Source organism: Suricata suricatta, chromosome 1 (assembly GCF_006229205.1).
Source record: "Suricata suricatta isolate VVHF042 chromosome 1, meerkat_22Aug2017_6uvM2_HiC, whole genome shotgun sequence".
In the NCBI taxonomy this organism is placed as follows: domain Eukaryota; kingdom Metazoa; phylum Chordata; class Mammalia; order Carnivora; family Herpestidae; genus Suricata; species Suricata suricatta.
Genome location: NC_043700.1, coordinates 15,473,631 through 15,493,372, shown reverse-complemented (window position 1 = coordinate 15,493,372; position 19,742 = coordinate 15,473,631). Strand labels below are relative to the sequence as shown.

Sequence of the window (19,742 nt, the reverse complement as noted above, 5' to 3'; positions counted from 1 at the left end):
ATGACAGTGGTGATGGGGACAGCAGGGCTGGTGGTAGCAGTGGAGAAGGGAAGCAAGCTGAAGTCCTTCTCACTGTCCCTTATACTAGCAAATACAAAGGTTAATTTGGTCCTCATAACAATTTGTCAGTGGGCAAGGGCCCGAAGTATTCATAATCTACAAATAAGGGAAATGAGAAATGCAGTTGGTGATTTACTCATGATCATATAATTAGGGATAAATTTTATGGTAATTCTGTCTCCTGATACTCATTTTAATGTTATTTCACCCAATTATGGTGCCTGCCACATCACACAACTCAGAAATATATTTGTTTGATACCCTAGTGTGATTTCATTCATCCCTTATCTTTCCTGTTTTCTCCACTAATGATTCAAATTAGAAGAACAAGGGAGAAATAGTATATGGTAATAGCCCTGATTTTGCAAGAGAATCATAAATTCAAACATGCTGAATTATTCTTTTCAATAAATTTGCTAACAGTCACCAGGTGAAATGATCAGCTTCTTTTGTTTAGAAGATATGATGACTTATATATGAATAATGTACAGGGCAAGAAAAAGAAACTACTCAAAAGAAACTACTCAAGAAAGATTTCCACGACATGCTGACACAGTGCGCTGTGGCCCTGGATTTACATTTATCATAGACTGGTGTAACCTGAATAACAGGTGTAACAGATCAACAAATGCGCATACCTCAGCCTGGTGAGTATGCACGATGGGCTACTCTGGAAAAAACAAATATATCCACTAAGTGGTAGATACGAAGAGAAACATTAGAGATAACCACCTGGTTCTGAAGAGCACAGGAGCATAGGAGCTCTAAGAATTATTTGTCGTTAAATAAATACATTGAGGTGACAACGAACTTAAAGAATTCGAGTCCACGTTTGACGAGGTATCACTGGTTAAAATATTGCCGACTAAATCTTGCTCCCCTACTTCGATTTTGCTTGAATCAAGTTCTTGTTTGGCTTGTTGAGCCTTGGACTTTCAAAGCTTTCAGGCTAGCTTGTTTAATTAACTGCAGAAAGACTCCCTGTGGTGACCTGGGCTATTTCACTTTGCAGGAGTTTTAGGTGGAGATATTCTGTAGCACAGAGAGGAAATCTTAAGTGAGCTGGGTCACTGCAGCTGAGAGAAAATCAAAACCATTCTTCTTCTTTCTTCACAGTGGCCTTAGACGTAGTGTAGAGAACAGCTGGAAACAGAAATTGTTTCATTCATTGCAGGAGCAATTCTGTAGTTTGATTTTTAAGTGATGACTGTTGCTAGTAAAATCATCTGACTCTGAATTCTGATAGTGATTTCTCTTTCCACAGTTCTATGTGCAATACTCCAAGGCAATAAAAAAGAGAATATCTTTATTCTAAGGTGCAGAAACTGTAATGAGAATGATCAAAACAATTTAGCCAAGATAAATGGCAAAAACAAACACCAAAAACATCTTGAGAATGTCACCATTGCTTTTTTAAGTTGCCTTTCGGTAATCAGATTCAAACAGAACCAACAGGAGCTTCTACATTTATAAGCAACTAATTAAAACAGTGCTTAAATAAGAAACTTAGTATAGTAGAAAGATTATGTGATTCTCTGACCTTGAAAGTCATGATTTTTTAAAGTCTAATTTTTCATCTGTCAAATAAAAATAATTCCTACTTGGCAAGGCCTACTATGAGGTACAGATTTAATATTTATAAAACTTGTAGCATGATGCCTGGCACATGGTAATCTGCTAAATAAATTACATTGACTATGATGACACTGTGCTTTGAAGTTAGAAACGATTTCCAATATCCTTAAAAACAAGACAAAATGAATAAATAAAAATTTGTTTTCTATGTGCCTAATAATTCCCTGCAATTTTAAGCACCTTTGAAAGCCACAATAACTATTTTAGATTACTGGTGGCCTGAAGCTGCTAAAAACACTTGACCTATAGCCAGAGGATGGTGGAGTATCTTTGAGGGTCTGAATAAAGAAGCAATGACTGTACTTGGAGACACAATGAAATTATACATGTTTCTTCTCAAAACCTGATGGTTAAGGAGAACTCAGAAGCCTGACCAATCTCAGAAACCTGCGCAGGTGCGCATGAGACTGCCTACTGCCGAGATGCAGGGTGGGGAGAGTTGGAGATGAACTCTGAAGTGGAAGTACAGGTTTGGACAAGGTTACTTTGGAAGATTCTTCTAGAAAAAACCAATCAATCTGGAAGGGATTTAATAAGATCTTTTCGACATATCAGATATATTGCTTTTTGTCTGTTTCTTCAATTTTACAATGAAAGATTCACTCTAAATCCAAAAGAGGAAATTTCTAGGCAATTTAGTAAAAAAAGAAAAGCATCCAAGTAAACATTTTGCTTGATATTTTCCACCAATTTCCTGGGAATTCATTCATTTATCAATTCCTTTCAGTAGAATTAGTCATGCTTCAGTTCTTTGCAGACCCAACTATGAATAGAGACCGACAACTTTTCCCCCCAAAAGAATGATAATTATAACATCATAACTGTTATGGGTTGAACTGTGTCTCCAAAAAGATATATTGATGATCTAAGTCCCCAAACCTGAGGATATGACCTTATTTAAAAACGGGGCCTTTGCAGATGTAATCAAGTAAAGATGAGGTCATAAAGGATTAAGGTGGACCCTACTCCAATGACCAGCATGCTTAAAAAGAAAGGAGAAACTTAGACACAGATACACAGAGGGAAGATGATTATGTGAAGATGGAAGAGGTTGGAATTATACTATCAGAAGTGAGGGGACACCAGGGATTTCTGGCAGCCACCAGAGGCTAGGCAGAGGCAAGGAAGGCTCTTTCTCTAGAGCCTTCAGAGAGCATGGCTCTACTAACACTTGGTTTTGGACTTCTAGCCTCCACCACTCCAGGCAGTAAATTTCTGTTGTGTAAAGCCAACCAGTTTGTGGTACTCTGTTACACCAGCTCCAGGACACAAATACAATAACCATCATCTTGATGTCAAAAACGAAGCTTGTGAAGTTTAAGCAACTCCCCAAGATCTCCTAAGTGGTAACAGGTGCACCTGACTAGATACGTGGTATGAGCTGTAGACTGTTCGTTTATAAAGTTACTTCTCCTCTAGAGCGGAATACATTTTGAGATAAAATTTACTGAATTCTCTACTTGACCTTTATATCAAACCACAGGCAAATCAGTCTGACTCATTTGTTTAAAAATCTCTATTCCATATATATATATAACCTTGAAAAAGACCAACTAAAAATTGTACATAACACCTATATTCATTCCGTTCTTCTCTCCTCTTGCTATAATTTATGACTAACACTTTTTAGTCTGATGTGAATTTGAAAAGTCTCATAAAATAGGCCCCTACTTTCTCATTGCTGTTGCCGTTTATTTAAATATAACATGGCGGGGGGGTGCCTGGATGGCTTAGTCAGAAAAGTATGCTATCTTGGGGTTGTGAGCTCAAGCCCCATGTTCGGTATAGAGATTACTAAAATAAATAGATATCTAGATAAATAGATAAGTAGACAAATAGATAAAACATGAACATCTTTTATGCCATAAATAAGAAAGTTCTAGGTTCAAAACTCCTTGCCTTCTCAGAGTTTTCAATGCTCAAATGCACTGTGAAAGTCAAGAAAGCGACATGATTTGCAGAATTTCTCTCGCTCTCTCCTTTTCTTTTTCCTTTTTTTTTTTTTTTTTTTTTTTTTTGCTTATGGTGCCCTTTTTGAATAGCCACTCATAGAACACACTTAAAAATATCATTCTATGGGGACCTGGGTGGCTCAGTCAGTCGAGCATCAGCTCAGCTGTTGTCAGTTCAAGCCCCACGTGGGGCTCTGTGCCGACAGCTTGGCGCCTGGAGCCTGCTTCAGGTTCTGTGTCTCCCCCCGCCCCTTCCCTGGCTCATGCTCTGTCTCTTTCTCTCTTTCAAAAATAAATAAACATCAAAAAAAATTTAATATCATTCTACATAATTATTTTTAAACATAGAACATCTTTCATGTAGAAGTACCACAATCTATTTAATCAGTTCCTTATTATAGAAATTAAGTAATCATTATCTTTAATGTACTCCTTGCTTACTTTGTAAAACTCCCATCCTTTTGAAAATACCATAGCTCGATGATTCTAAGATGCACACCGTCTGCAATTTAACATCCCAGGAAACAAGATATTTCTCAGCCAGGTAGCAACTGTGACACTCTTGTCCTGTGTATACATCAAAACTCACCAAATGCAAGAAAATACTGAAAACATTAAGTAGTACACTCACTTTAAGAAGTACTCCTGGGGCACCTGGGTGGCTCAGTCGGTTAAGCCTCCGGCTTCGGCTCAGGTCAGATCTCACGTTCGTGGGTTCGAGCCCCACGTCAGGCTCTGTGCTGACTGCTAGCTCAGAGCCTGGGGCCTGCTTCCAATTCTGTGTCGCCCTCTCTCTGCCCCTCCCCCTCTTATGCTCTGTCTCTCTCTGTATCAAAAATGAATAAAACATTAAAAAAAAAAAAAAAGAAGTACTCCTGCCACACTAACTCTCCCAATGCCGTAGTGCAGTGCTTCTTAAACTTTGAAGGTCTTAGAATGTTCTGGAATACCAACACAGAACACAAGCAGCCCAGGCTTGTTGAAATGGAGCGTGGTCCACTCCTCTATTACCACTTTTCTAACTGAGTGTAATACAGGCCAAACTTTGAAAATTACCAGGTACGGGGCGCCTGGGTGGCTCAGTCGGTTAAGCATCCAGCTTCGGTTCAGGTCATGATCTCCCTGGTGGGTTCGAGCCCCACATCGGGCTCTGTGCTGACAGCTAGCTCAGAGCCTGGAGCCTGTTTCAGATTCTATGTCTCCCTCTCTCTCTGCCCTCCCCTGCTCACACTGTCTCTCTCTGTCTCTCAAAAATAAATAAAAAACATTAAAAAATATTTAAAAAAAAAAGAAAATTACCAGGTAGAAGGTGATAGTGTGTGTTGGGGGCAGGGAGGGGGGAAGGGAGGGGAAGCATGAACACCCATGTCCCTGATCTAAATGTCATTCAGAAAAGTTGAACCCTGAATATAAAAGATTTTTAGCAATATCTTAAGTACTTTCACTTTTTTCTTTTTTTGTATGTGCAGTGATAGCGGCTGAAATGTAAACAATCACCTTTAAAAGAGCTCTTTCAACAAAAGACAAAATTTCTAACTTAGAACACTGTGACAATGTCATTGGCAAGTTTTTTCTTCTTTTTAGTGGAACATAAATATTGGTATATCTTAGGATTTATGGGTCTTTCATTTTGTTGGTACTTCTTTTGGCACCTAGTATAACACCTTATGTAAAGAAGGGGCTTAGCAAATGTCTCATAAAAATAAGCAATAACAGAAGTCAAAACATAAAACCCTATGGAAATATATTTCCATTAAAATATACTGTCTATATAAATGTGGTCCAAAGCCATCTTCCTAATATACAAACATGATCACATTTTTATTCTTTTTAACAACCTATGGTGGTCTCCCATTTTCTGAAGGGTAAACTCCAAGGTCCTTAATGAACAAACAAGGTATTTCACAAACTGTCACATGTCTACCCTTTCAATCTCATCTCCTCTTGTGCCTCCCCCAGACTGCACTTCAGCTGCATTCATCTCTGTGGGTTCCCCAAACTGGGAATTTGCTTTCCTGTCTCTGTGCTGCCCTGGAAATCCTATCCCTGATTTTCCAGACTAGCAAGCCCCTCTTTATTCTTTTGGCCCAGCTTCAGTACAGCCCTGTCATGAAGCTCAGGGACGAGCCATTTTCTCTTCTCCCATGACTGCCTGGATAGAGTCGTCCTGAAAGGCAAATCACATTGTAACATAACTACTTATTCACTTGTACTTTCTCCCACCCAGAATGTGAGCTGTAATTTAGTAATCTAACACCGGATGAGGTTCTTGGCATGTAGAATAGGATAAAGGAATGCCTGTTGGACTGAATCAAGGGATGGCCTTGGAGGAAGATACAATTCACCTGTGACTTCCCCAGACGGCTCATTCATTCATTTGTTCATTCATCATATCTGTCTCTACATGCCAGGTGGTGTGCTAAGCAATGGATATAAGGTGAAGACAAAACAAATGATTCCTGCTCTCCTGAAGTTTATAATCCCGAGGGACAGATAGAATTTAAATAAATTAGTGTACAAGGAAAGGGTGCATAGTCTGTCTGTAACTGGGCTTCCCTGGAGCCCTGTCTGTCAGCAGTGTCACTTTCAAAGCCCAACTGTATACTTGAAGAAAAAGGTGAATCTTTCCTAATGGGCCACTCCGACGTGAAACATGACTGATGACTCTGGTGGATATCTGACAGAGGAAGCTCGCTGCCGACCCAGGACGGCTCCCCATTTCTCCTTCGATGACAGAACACTGATTTACCTGGGGCCGCGTGTGTCCAGCTGAAAGATGGCATTTTTGAACCTCACTTGTAACTAGGAATGGGCAATGAGATATCAGGAGAAAGGCTGGAGTTACAGAAAGTTCTTTACAAGAGGTCAACTCATAATGTTATGTGTCGATTATATCTTGATAAAAAAAAAAGGAAACCAACTCAGGTGGAAAATGTGCCCCTTTGCCCTCCTTTGCGTTTTCTTGCCTGGAACATGGACACGATGTCTGGAGTACAAGTAACCATTCTATCCTTAAGGATAGAAGCCATTTTCTTTTCTTTTTTTCTTTTTTTTTTTCCCCCTAAAAGACAGAAATTTACTTCCCACAGATCTAGAGGCTGGAAAGTCCAAGATCAAGGTGACGGTGGATTCAGTTCCTTATGAGAGGCTTCCTGGCTTGTAGATGGCCACCTTCTTATGAGCTCTCCAGTGTCTCTTTCTTTCTTTTTTAATATAATTTACCATCAGTTTGGTTTCCATACAACACCCAGTGGTCATCCCAACAAGTGCCCTCCTCAAGGCCCATCACCCACTTTCCCCTCTCCCCACCCCCATCAGCCCTCAGTTTGTTTTCAGTATTTAAGAGTCTCTTATGGTTTGCCTCCCTCCCTCTCTGTAACATTTTCCCCTCCTTTCCCTCCCCTTGGTCTGATAGAAGCCATTTTCAAAAGATGGCAGGAGAGACCATGGGGCCAATTTTCTACTAGCCTTGAACTTTTTGTCTCTCACTTCTTAAGCATGGTCTTGTTTAAGCACTGTAAGTTAGGTTTATGCATATATTCAGCCAATCCTAATCCTAAGAGATACTGTGATAAACCTATTTCTCATGTTACCAAAAGTTGAATAACTTGAGTTTGTTTACAATTGCTGAGTTTAAAACTTTTTCATATATTACCTTATTTGATCCACATAAAAATCCTGTTAGAAAATTAAGGGATACATTGGTGTCACCTCATTTATGAAAGAAAATCCACCAACCCCCTTACGTATCTTAGACTTGGCTCATCCTGTTCCCTTAGTTCATAGACTTTGTTATGTCTTTCCTTCATTAAGCCCTCCTCCTTATCTTTCAAGACACAGTTTCGGTATCAGCTCTTAGAAGAGTTTTCTTTATCCACCTTCATGCCTATAAGATAGGTGTGAAATGATTTTTGTGTTAATTTAAACCCACGAGGACTGTTTACAGAATTAATCTTCTTCCTCTGACGTAGAAATGTCCAAGAATATTCTCCCTTGTTATCAGTTTAAGGTAACGAGCCAGCAATCAGGACCTGTGAGTCTTACTTTTGAAAACAAAGGAAATGAATTCTGATTCCGGGAGACGTTGTAAAATAATTACGATTCTTGATTATCCTCCTAACATGATAAAATGAAGCCCTGTCCAGGATTCCACAAGATCACATCATTGATTTTCCTGAGCTGTACAGGCTGTCACTGGTGGGCCTGTAACTGGGTGTCTACGACATGTAGGCATTTTTGTCTGGGACGGGGGGAGGGACTGTTCTTTTTCAACCATTTTTCTCATTTGGTATCTCATTCTCAAACATGTGCCAAATCATGTCTTACTCAGACCTCATTACGTTATTTGCTCATTTTGGTGAGTAAGTCAAAATTCTAACTGAAAAATTCTAACCCGCAGTGTTTCTGAAGGGGGCTGAGCCCTCTAATTTTCATTTCCATGAGATTTGCGCATTTGGCGGCCAAGGGGCTTTGGTGTTTGCTTCTTCAGAGTTTACAGAAACTGCCAACCTTCACCTTGTGCCTCATGATTTGTTTCAGTGGCTCAGGTGAAACCGGCAGCATTTGTTTTAAAATGCTTCTTGCCAGGTTTTGTTTGCCAAGGCTGATGTGCTTTGTTACTAATTCAACAATGCAGTGACGGCAGAGCCCCAAGGTTTTTCTGTGCCACTGGGCTTCGTGGCAATGCCCGCGGCCTGGAGGCACCTGGGAGTCACTGTTTCCAGAGGAAACAATGGCAAGTGGAAAAGGTCACTAGAGATACACTCTGTTAATTTGGTCCGAGTGCCTCTTGGAGAACACAGCGCAGCCGAGTGAGAGCAAGTAACCTCCTCTTTCCAGGTCACTTTTGAAGCTTATCATTATGAAGTATAAACAATCACATTCCTTGGGAGCAAGTGCAGTTTTTCTCTGTTACTCACAGAATCTCTCACACTGTGGGCCTAATAAAAGCCAAACATGCTTTTCTTTACCAGGGGGCAAGCAAGACCCACTTGTGTTTGGGCTTACCAGGGCGAGGGGTGGGGGGTGGCACGAATAGCTCATGGTTAGTTTTTTTCTTTTGCTATTGGCTAACACTACACCTTTTTCCCCACCTGGTAGTGACATATATTAATGTCCATTTTAAGATAAAGTTGTTCTACTGTGTTCTACTGTGATTGGAGGCATTCATAAGCCCTGAGCTTGATAAACCTGAAATATTTAAAACAATGTTGTTATTCTTAGCTAGTCAAGACCAGGTTCTCCAGGTTTAGGCCTGGCCAATCTTCTTCCTGTACCTCCTGCCACACTGTCCCTGTTCTCCACCTGGAGGGAACGTAGAACTCCCAGTGAGTTTTAGTAACTGTTAACGCAATGGTCTTATGTGGTACACACGTGTTATTCTTGTGTTCATAGATTTTACTTTATATTCAGATTTTAAAACTAGTTTTATATTGCTGGCATTTATGCTCTCGTTTGCTCTTTGGTAAGGTTTTCTTCTGTAATCATTTTCCCATTTTAATTTATTCAATAATCAGTTTTCCAGGAAGCCTTCCTTCCCTCTGCTTGGTTTGTTTTGGTCTCTGGTACTTCTGATTTATCAAGGTCATTCTGAATTCTTATCAAGGTCAGACACTCTCAGAGGATATTAAGGCATCTGATTAATAGCCTGTGGGTCAGCCCGCTTCCCAGCATACATTATTCTTAGAGGATGGGATCTTAAAAATAAATCCAATTTGCTCTGCTGAGATACTCCAATCTTCTTTCTAATCCTGCCCAAGCTAGGTGCCACCCTCGCCATCTCGGCCCCATGTCACAGCGTACTGTTCCTTTCAGAGCTAATATAACTGAACATGCAAGGTTTAGGAACAACCTTTAGCATATTCTATTCTATTTGGTGTTAGGAATTAGAAATCCAGCCTAAGCCTCATAGCAGCCTGTGCTGTCCCCCTGAACAAACCATGCTCAAATTCTATTCCCTGAGGTGTACAAAGAGCTTCTTTGTTACCCCGGGGACCAGATCCCTTGGTAGACTGTCACCCAGCTGTGGAAGCTGGAGGGAGAGGTGGGGCTGAGGAGAACACGTTGCTTTGATCAACAATAACCTCACGGAGTTTTGCAGTGGGGAAGGAACCAGACTGAGGAGGGTTTCAACATGGGAACCAAGGGACAAGTGGCTGATTATCAGTAGAGCAGAAAATGCAGGAAAATAACAGATTTCTTTCAATAAAGTGCAATATGATTCTAATACTTTCCACCAACATGGTCTCTTAATATGTTATTAATAATAATAATGACAATAATCACCTTAATTCATCCATAACTTATCAACTTTTAGCCTTAAGTCTGATAGTCCTTCATCAAGTAGTCTTGCCTTAAATCTATCTTTGTTCTGAACACTGTATTTTGTTCTTATTTTAGTCTTTTTTTAAAAGCTTTTTATCTTGACAACAAAAATTTTAAACTTGCAGAAAAGTGGAAAGAATAGTAAACTGGAAATACCCTTCACCCATGATTCACCAGGTATTCGTGTTTTGCTATATTTGTGCTAGACCTTGGTAAACAAATCCATAACTACCTACCCATCTATCTATCTATACATTCATCTATCCATCCAGCTATATAGTTATCATTATAAGAGCTAAATAATACCATACATGCACACGCACTACAAATATACTTTTATGCATTATTACTATTGAATCAGGTGACACATTCAACATGTTTCCTAAGAACTTTAACGCCACAATATAATCAAGTTATAAAACTCAGAAATTCAAACACCACTATTGCCAAACATACAGTCCACATTCACACTTGCCAGTTGTCTCAATGCTGTACGTGATGCACCTGTTCCTGGCCTGGCGCCCGGTCCAAGGTCACGCACAGCACTCCACTGCTCTCCTTGCCCTCTTCCATCTGCACAAGCCCCTCGACCTTCTTTTTCATTCCTGGTATTTACTACGTTAAACATGAGAGCAATTTTGTTGGGCATTTCTGTTGCTAACATTTTTTGTGATGAGATTTATAGGACCTTACGTTTTGTTTTGGAAAATCATTCTTTATATTATGGTAGTAGTAGTATTTTCATACTGAAAAAACATTCTGCATGGAGATTTTCACCCACCTCCAAAGAATAAAAACCAAAACAAATTAGCAGTATGAATTGCTGGCTGCCCTTTAATGCCAATGGGTTTCTTACTAAGTTCTAATTATATAATAAATTTAATTATAATACATAAAATTTTTGAAACTGCTTTCAATGACCATTTTGTTTAAAATTCCACATTAAGACAATAACCTCAATAGAGGGCCGCCTGGGTGGCTCAGTCTGTTAAGCGGCCGACTTCAGCTCAGGTCATGATCTTGTGGTCCGTGAGTTCAAGCCCCACATCAGGCTCTGTGCGGACAACTCAGAGCCTGAAGCCTGCTTCGGATTCTGTGTTTCCCTCTCTCTCTGTCTCACCCTCACTCATGCTCTCTCTCACTCTCTCTCTCTCTCTCTCTCCCTCTCTCTCTCAAAAAACTAAATAAACATTGAAAAAAAAGACAATAACCTCAATAGAAAAAACATGATAAAAGGTATAGACAGGAAATGTGTAGACGAGGTAACCCAAAAGACCATCAAACATGAAGAGATATTTAGGGATGCCTGGGTGGCTCAGTTGGTTAAGTGATCAACTTCAGCTCAGGTCATGATATCAGGGTTCATGGGTTCAAGCCCCGCGTCAGGCTCTCTGCTGACAGCTCATAGCCTAGAATGTGCTTCAAATTGTGTCTCCCTCTCTCTTTGCCCCTTCCCTGCTCTCACTCCGTCTCTCTCTGTCTCCCAAAAATAAATAAACATTAAAAAAAAATGTTTAATCATGAAGAGACATTTAATTCTATCAGTAATTAGAGAAATGCAAATTAAGACAATAATGAGCTATTACTAAGCACTATTGCATTGGCAAAAATTATACAACAGTATAATGCCAAGTGTCCCTACCATGGCTGATTAGACCAAAGATTAGAATCTGACACAGAGCACTCTAGGTATAAAGCTGCTGGCAATTTATGAAGCATCTCATTTGGCTGAGAAAGATAAGATGGAAAAATCCTGTTTGTTCCATGAAAATCTGTATTTAGCAAAAAATTTTTTAAAAAGTGAACAAGTTAAAAGGGACAATGAAAGTCAGAGACAAGAGGTAAGAGTAGGGCCAGAGGGGACAGCGATAATGATGGGCGGTGGTGGCCAGAGCTGTAAGGGGCGGGGCTTGGGGGCAGGTGAAGAAGTCACGGAGCTGAGCGCAGAAATAAGAGAGCGCCCCCACCGAGAGCGAGAGCTTGGCCCAGCAATTACCGGAGGGAGCATGAGGGCCACCTGGGGGGTAGGGAGGAGATTGGCCTCAGCCCCTGCCAGCCTCTCACTCTGAGTAGCTTGGGTGTTTTCCAGTTCTCTTTTTGGGGAGTGGCTACTGGGGGCATAGTGAGGCAAGAGCATTTTAAAAAAGAAGGCCTTCAAAATTCCAAAGGAAAATGACTAAACAGAGTCTTAGACCTCGCCAAACAATCACAGGTAAATGTAGAATAAAGATATTTTCAGACATACGATGCAAAGAAAACCCACCCTAAAACACAAAATGAACTAAGATGTTTCTTAACTTTTTTTTCCTTTAAGTTTTATTTAGTTAACATACGGTGCAATATTGGTTTCAGGAGTGATAACTCTTTAATACGCCAGCATTTAATCAAAATCATTTAAATTCTTCTGAAGTGATCATGCTGACAAATGGTGCAATATTGAAAAGGTGAATTAAAACACAGACCTCACACTCCCCAGTCATTCGGCACGTGTTCAGACAGTGTTTTAGGTCCTCATTCAAAATGTTTTAAAATACTGAAATATCTTAAAGTTAAAATTAAGGGATTTCTGAGTGCCTCAGTTAGTTAAGCCTCGACTCTTGGTTTTGGCTCAGGTCACGACCTCACAGTTTGTGAATTTGAGCCCCACACTGAGCTCCATGCTGACAGTGCAGTCTGCTTGGGATTCTCTGTTTCTGTCTGTCTGTCTATCTCTCTCTCTCTCTCTCTCTCTCTCTCTCTCTGTCCCTCCCCTGCTTACCCTATATCTCTCTCTCAAATAAGTAAACATTTAAAAAAGAAATTAAAATTAAAACATGGAAGACAAGTAAGACACAGCTGAACAAGGTTGACGTTTGGGGATTTGACAGAGCAGTGCAGTGCAGCAGTTAGACACGAAAGGACATGGCTAATAAGTCACAGGACATAACAAGTATGACAATAATAGAGGACGATCCCAGGAACAACGGAAGCAGGAGGAGGGCCACAGCACACTCTGCCTGGGAGGGTCATTGGTGAGGCGGTCTACCTGAGCAAGGTGTTGAAAGACAAAGTAGAAAAGGCAGATTTGGATAGAGGTAAAAGGTACTGGGCAGCTAAAATCTGGTTGAGAAGGTTTTAGGTAGCAGGACTATCTGCTAGAGAGGGAAGCAAGAAAGAGAGTAATTCAAGGTTGCTGAAATGTGGGGAGTGAAGAATGGATTACAAGGCTGAAGTTGAAGGTAGGGGCAAGTTCAAGGTGCCACAAACTCAAAAGAACTTAAGGGAAGGTAACTTGAATGGGAGCAGGTGAGCAGGCTTAAAGCAATACGGAGTCACGAGGGCTCTACCAAGCAGAATCCCTGTCCACTTTTCTTCAGTAGATGTTAACCCTGAGCCGGCTCAAACCTCCCAGACGTGAATGCGGTTGGAGAGGGAAGGAAAACAGGATCACCAAATCTGCATCCACAGGATCCTTAGCATACTGAAGTTGGTGAATTGTTACTAAAGGCAATATGCCAATGTGGGTCGGGAAGTACAATCCTTGGAAAATACTAAATCAATGACTACTAGCAAGGGAAGCACCTACATTTACAAATCCAAAGTGTTAATACAGCTATTTCAAACAGGTTGCTAGAAATGAAAACGAATGAGGTGGTGTCTTAGAAATACATCAAGCAGACCGTGACTGGTGGCAGTATTAAAGAAGAGAGTAGGGATTTTGCAGGAAGTATATATAAATGGTTAACAGCGTTAATGGTGGGAAATTCCCCGAGGGGGTGACATTTTAAGGAAGGGTGGGGTGTGATCTATCTAACAGAGAAGTAATACTATTCCTGCTTTGGAGATAATGTTTAAAGCAAAGGGTTTTTTATTTGGTTTGGATTTTTAAATTAAGAATAAAGTATAATTAAGTTAATCATTTTCTGCAATAGGAGATAGGAATTTTTAAAATTCTATCTTAAATTGTATAATTCGTAAAAATATATTCAAATACCTAGATACATGAAATCCATAGGTTGCACCTTATAAAATATCCTTATGTGATTTGGTTGTTGTTTGGGCCATATATAATGAGTCCTCAGGCTTTGTTTCAATCAAGTGGCTACATGTTTATCTTTTAAAAACACAAAACATAGGGGCACCTGGGTGACTTAGTTGGTTAAGCGTCTGACTTCGGCTCAGGTCATGATCTCACAGTTTGTGGGTTGGAGCTCCGGCTGTGCGGTCAGCAAAGAGCCTGGAACCTGCTTCAGATTCTGTGTTTCCCTCTCTTTCTACCCCTCCCCTACTCAAGGTCAGTCTCTCTCTCTCTCTCTCTCTCTCTCTCTCTCTCTCTCTCTCTCTCTCTCTCAATAATAAACATTTAAAAATTTTAAATAATAAAAAAATAAAAACACAAAGTATAACTGCCCACATATGCCAATCTCCATTATGCCCAGTCGGTGACATGAAGGTAGAATCTGTTTTGACAATGGTGCCAATTAGCGTCTCTACAGCGACTTGCATGGTATTAACCTGGATAGACCCGACTCCATCTACACAGAAGGGCTTCCCTTTCTCAGTTTCACATGTAGCCCTGGCTCACCCAGCCCAAGTTCCTCAGGAAAGTTGAAAACTCAGAGCACTTGTGCAATCGGTGAAACAGTGAGAAAGATACCAGAAGCTACCCTCCTTGAAAAATGATGAGTTTGGTGAAAGGAAATTAACAAGCTGTGGCGGTGTGCCGCACATGATCAGCCATGCCTGCTGTCTAAGTCTGTCTGTTGGTTGTTGCTATGGCTACGAAAAGCCAGTGGAACCCAATGAGCTGTCTGCAGCAGTGCTGAGAGGGCCAGCCATTTTACTTATGGAAAACCGTGTGGCATATTCTGCTGAGCTTCACCCTGAAAGAAGCATTTTTTAAAAATCCATCCAGAGAAGAGAGAAGTAATGGGCACGTTAGCATGCAGTTATTAGAGCCTCGCGTGCCTGCGAGCTGCCCTTTGGACAAGCTGTTGACTGCTGCTCCGAAGAGCTGATTTGAGAACGTGGAATGCAGAGTGATAATGCTGCATGTCTGCTATCAGACAGCAGAAAAGGGTTTTGTCTCGGAAGGCAAGCCTCCCCGGCAACATTGTCGCAGCTGCTCTCTAGCTGCTTGCCCTGAGCACCAGTGACCTGAGAGCAGGGCGTTATCATCTGAGAAGAGCAGTCCTGCGCGCCCTGCTGCATCTGAGTGGCAGGTCTGAAGGAGCAGGTGTGTGCTCCGATGGGCACCGGACTGTAACGCAGGCGGACGCTCTCGGGTGTACCTGCTTCCTGTTAACAGATTGTTGGCTCACAGAGCATCTGCCCACACGCTGAGGCCGAGGCTGGGAAGGAGGTCCCTGTGGATCCACTTGACTGACAGAGGTAAGCTTTTTTGCCTTTTTTAAAGCACGGCGTAACAATAATTGGGAGCAAAACTTAACCTAAAAGATTTACATTCATCATTATCTGGATTTGCCAAAGACACATGCACACACACACACATTTCCATAAAACAGTGTCAGAAACACAGAGTTGTTAGAGTGACTTAGGCTCCAGAAACTGTATGACCAAAAAAAAATTACTAATATGCCTTGGAGTTTAAGATACTTAGTGTTTTAACAATCATGACAGCTTGGTATTCTGGACAGACTGCATAACCAACAACCTTTCTCCTTTATAAACAATGGGTCCTTTTATTAGCTGTACTTTGACATATATTAAGAGAATTACATGGAAAATCAGCAGCGTGAACATTGTGGAGCATTTCTGAAGCCTCATAAATGATTTATTTAACAGCATACCGATGTATGCATTTCAATTAAGGCATTCTGTTCCCTATTTAGGTCACAATAGCCAGTGGATTTTGCACTTGCTTATTTTGAACTTAGAGTCTTGGTGTGCTGTTTGATTTAATTCAGGGTAGTTGTAAAGCAAACAGTGTAGATATTGGAAGCTGCTCACACGTCCTTTCCTAGAATCATGCACACCCCACTAGCCCAGAGCACAACACCCCAATGTGTCCCCCCGGCTCAGAATCCAAGGAGAGAAAGGAAGAGAGATCTCTGCGTTGAGTTCAAGAACAGCTATAGTACATGCCGGTGAAACTTCTTTTATTGCCCGCTTTTTCTCCCAAGCAGATAGGTTTCAGAGATGGAGACTGAAACCAAACACACCACACACCTCCTGCGAATGTCCACTAATGTTTGCTGCGGATGTTTGCGGTCAGGTGCTCCCTGATACGAGCACAGACTTTGGATTGCAGTACAAATTGCCCCTTAGTGAGTGTTTCTTTGATTTAGAGTCTCTGAGGAACAAAGCTGTTTCTGTGCATCAAAATGAGTCAGTCAAATCAAAATCATTGATAAGGAGATGACCAAACGATGATTAAATTGTGTCAAAAACATTTCAGCTTTCCCTAAGTCAATTCTATTGTTGGTCAACCGACATATCAGATCATTTACAATGCTACTGAAAACATTTCGTGAAAAACATCTTGTTGAAAGCTTTGAATAAAAAGCTCTAGTGAAGATTGAATCTACCATGAAATGTGAAATAAATAATAGCTGAGAGTACTTCTAAGACATATATTTTTATTTGCTCCCTTTTCCCCCAAAATATGGATAACACGGGGATCATCTTTATTAGTTACTAAGCATAATTTTTATTGCTACATATGAGTGTACATCATCTGTTTCAGAGACAGCAATGGCAAAAGCCCTCCGGTAAGTGAATTATAGTGTAGAGGGATAATATTTTTCAAAACTTATGTTCTAAATGTCACCGGTACTCAAGAAATAAAGACACAGACTGAACAAACTCAGTCTAGGGAATCGTGTTCCAACATTTAATGACGAGAACAAATAGGAATGATGCCTATTTGTGCACGTGAGACACTGTATGGAATAAAATGGAAGCAGTAGCGTCGTTCTCCACTTATGTTTAACTTTCAGAGGAAGCTACATGAACAGACTCAGTTTTGAGCTAAATTCTATAAATAAAAATATCAGCCAAGAAAGTGATTCTGTTACAACAGAATAAAAGGTAGAGAGAGCTTCTCTCAATTTAATTCCTTTTAGAGCTTGGCGCAGAAAAAAAGAAAAAATTCGTAGAATTAGCACAGTGAAAAGACCTACCAGGGACACAAGTTTTCAGTAGTTTCTCTGAGGGCAGCTGTGAGAAGAGCAAGGTCCAGGAGACCTCAGGCGCACCTGCCTGCCACGCCGGCTGCCTTCTCAGGAGCACCGTGCGCAACAGAAGCCTTAGCACAAGGGACGAATGACAAACTTTATACCTGTGTTCTTTTTCCTACATTCATAACCTTTAAAGGCTACATATGCTTCAAAAGATTAGCATTCCAAGCCCACTGGTGCACAGCAGATCTACAGTTATTAATTCAACAGCTTTAAGAACCACATATAGAGACTTAATTCCTATCTTTCAAAATCACCCCTTAGCTTTTGTCTGTCTACGTAACCTTACTTTCTTCCGCTTCCCAGCTCACTTGCTAGCAATAACAAATACTTTGTCATTTCCCAAACGCACGGTGCCAAACTTGTGCAAAGCCTCTGGACAGACTTCTCTATAAATCTCCCTGAAGCGGCAGCCACCTGTCACACATCCTTCACAATGCAGCGAGGCGATCTCCCGGATGCTTCCTCGCTTTCTCCTTTGCCTGCATCTGAATCTTATGTCTATAGTTCTGCTCCCTGCACCCCTGCTCACAGGCTCCCAGAGTTTTATTGACCCTTCCGTGTACTTTGCCCAGTATCTAGGACTTGGCATTTAGTCGTTGTCCTGGAAACCTCAAACTCCACTATTTTCTTACTAGTTACTGTAAATACAGACCTGATCTCAAAACAGAAAACCTAGTATATATTACACTACCTTTTTATCAGAGAAACTCAAGATATTTAAAAATAGCAATGAGGCTCTCATTTCCCTGATAATGAAAACATGGCTTCAGGGCCACAATGTGATAAAAGCTATAAATGTCCTATATCAGAATTTTTTAAGGAAAAATTTTACAACCTGTAAATTTTAAACAAAAATGGCTTGAAAGCTTTAGTAACTAGAAGATGCAGTTTTCTATTTACAGGTATTATGAAATGTGCAGGGGTAAATAAGTATAGTAAGTACTCCTATGAGAAGTTTATTCTAGGAACACCTGGGTGGCTCAGTTAGTTAAGCATCCAACTTCAGCTGAGGGCATGATCTCATGGTTTGTGGGTTCGAGCCCTGCGTCAGGCCCCATGCTGACAGCTCAGAGTCTGGAGCCTGGAGATTCTGTGTCTCCCTCTGTCTCTGCCCCTCTCCTGCTCACGCCTCTCTGCCTCTCTGTCTCTCTGTCTCTCTCTCTCTCTCTCTCTCTCTCTCTCTCAAAAATAAACAAACATTAAAAAAATTATTAAGTTTATTCTAAAATCAGACCATTTAGAGGCACCTGGGTGGCTTAGTCAGTTAAGCCTCCAACTTCGGCTCAGGTCATAACCTCACATTCGTGGGTTCAAGCCCTGCGTTGGGCTCTGTGCTGACAGCTAGCTCAGAGCCTGAAGCCTGCTTCCGATTCTGTGTCCCCCTCTCTCTCTGCCCCTCCCCACTCATGCTCTATCTCTGTCTCAAAAATAAATAAAACATTAAAAAATTATAAAAATAACAGACCATTTAAAATTAATATTGAATTGCTGATAATTGCTAATTATAACAATGACACTTATGGAATTATTTTTCATACTGAAGCTAGAAGAAAGCTGAGTTCATGAACTGGAATGAGACCAAGTAATTGACATAAAACCTATGATTGCAGAATTTCTTTTAATTTTCCTAAATAAGTCTAAATGATTACTGGTAATCACTAGGTACATTAGGCTTCCCTACAACTTGGGTTCCTGGTGAAGGACAGAATATTCTCTTAGTATCTCTGTTAGTATAGACATACTCCTAATTATAGAGACTTCCCACACTTTTACTATATGGCATGATTATTATTCTTTTAATTCAGCCTTTTTTACGAAAAAGGTGACACAATGTCGTAATCAAAAATAAGAATGGATTAGGAATTTTATTAAAAAGAATTAAATATATGTTACTTTGTCTCAAAGATAACCATGTTGAAAGCAAAAGCTGTACTGAATATTTTATGAAATTTTGTACATAGATTAACAAAGATTAGCAAGTTTAAAATATCCAAATGTTTGAAATTAGAAATCAAAACATTTAGAAAATCACTTAAATTCAGGCTTCTAGGGGAGCCTGGGTGGCTCAGTCAGCTGAGCGACTAACTTTGACTTAGGTCCTGGTATCACAGTTCATGGGTTTGAGCCCTACATCGGGCTCTGTGCTGACAGCTCAGAGCCTGAAGCCTGCTTCAGATTCTGTGTCTCCCACTCTCTCTGCTCCTCCCCTGCTTGCACTCTCTCAAAAATAAACAAACATTAACAAAAAGTTTTAAAATTTCAGGTTTCTGGACTTTTTCGCATTATATTCAAGCCTTGACTTTTATAATAAAAATAAAATAAATGGCAACTATTAACTGTCATGCTGTCCTTTTAAGGCTTCCTTTGGCTATCTTCCAGCTGACTTTAATGTACAGCATGCTAATTAAATAATAGTGTAAGATGACATTGGTTCTATTCATCTTAAAGACTAAGCACGTTTAGTCAGCTATATTAAATTGTACATAATAGGGGTGCCTGGGTGGCTCATTCGGTTAAGCGTCTGACTTTGGCTCAGGTCATGATTCATAGTTTGTGGGTTCAAGGTCCGTGTCAGGCTCTGTGCTGACAG

General features: G+C 40.5%; 1 protein-coding gene and 1 long non-coding RNA gene across 11 annotated transcripts in view; one reads left to right on the top strand and one right to left on the bottom strand.

Annotated features, from left to right (window-relative positions):
• LOC115287928 overlaps positions 1-19,742 on the bottom strand; it is a 192,255-nt gene that overhangs the window by 82,558 nt on the left and 89,955 nt on the right. The gene's annotated exons all lie outside the window — the stretch shown is intronic.
• Positions 14,800-19,742, top strand: part of SORBS2 (sorbin and SH3 domain containing 2) — a 219,368-nt gene continuing 214,425 nt past the window's right edge. For all 9 annotated transcript variants that reach the window (XM_029934742.1, XM_029934727.1, XM_029934736.1 and 6 more), the window contains exon 1: positions 14,800-15,341. The gene's annotated coding sequence lies outside the window, so the exon portion shown is untranslated. The remainder of the gene's footprint in view (positions 15,342-19,742) is intronic.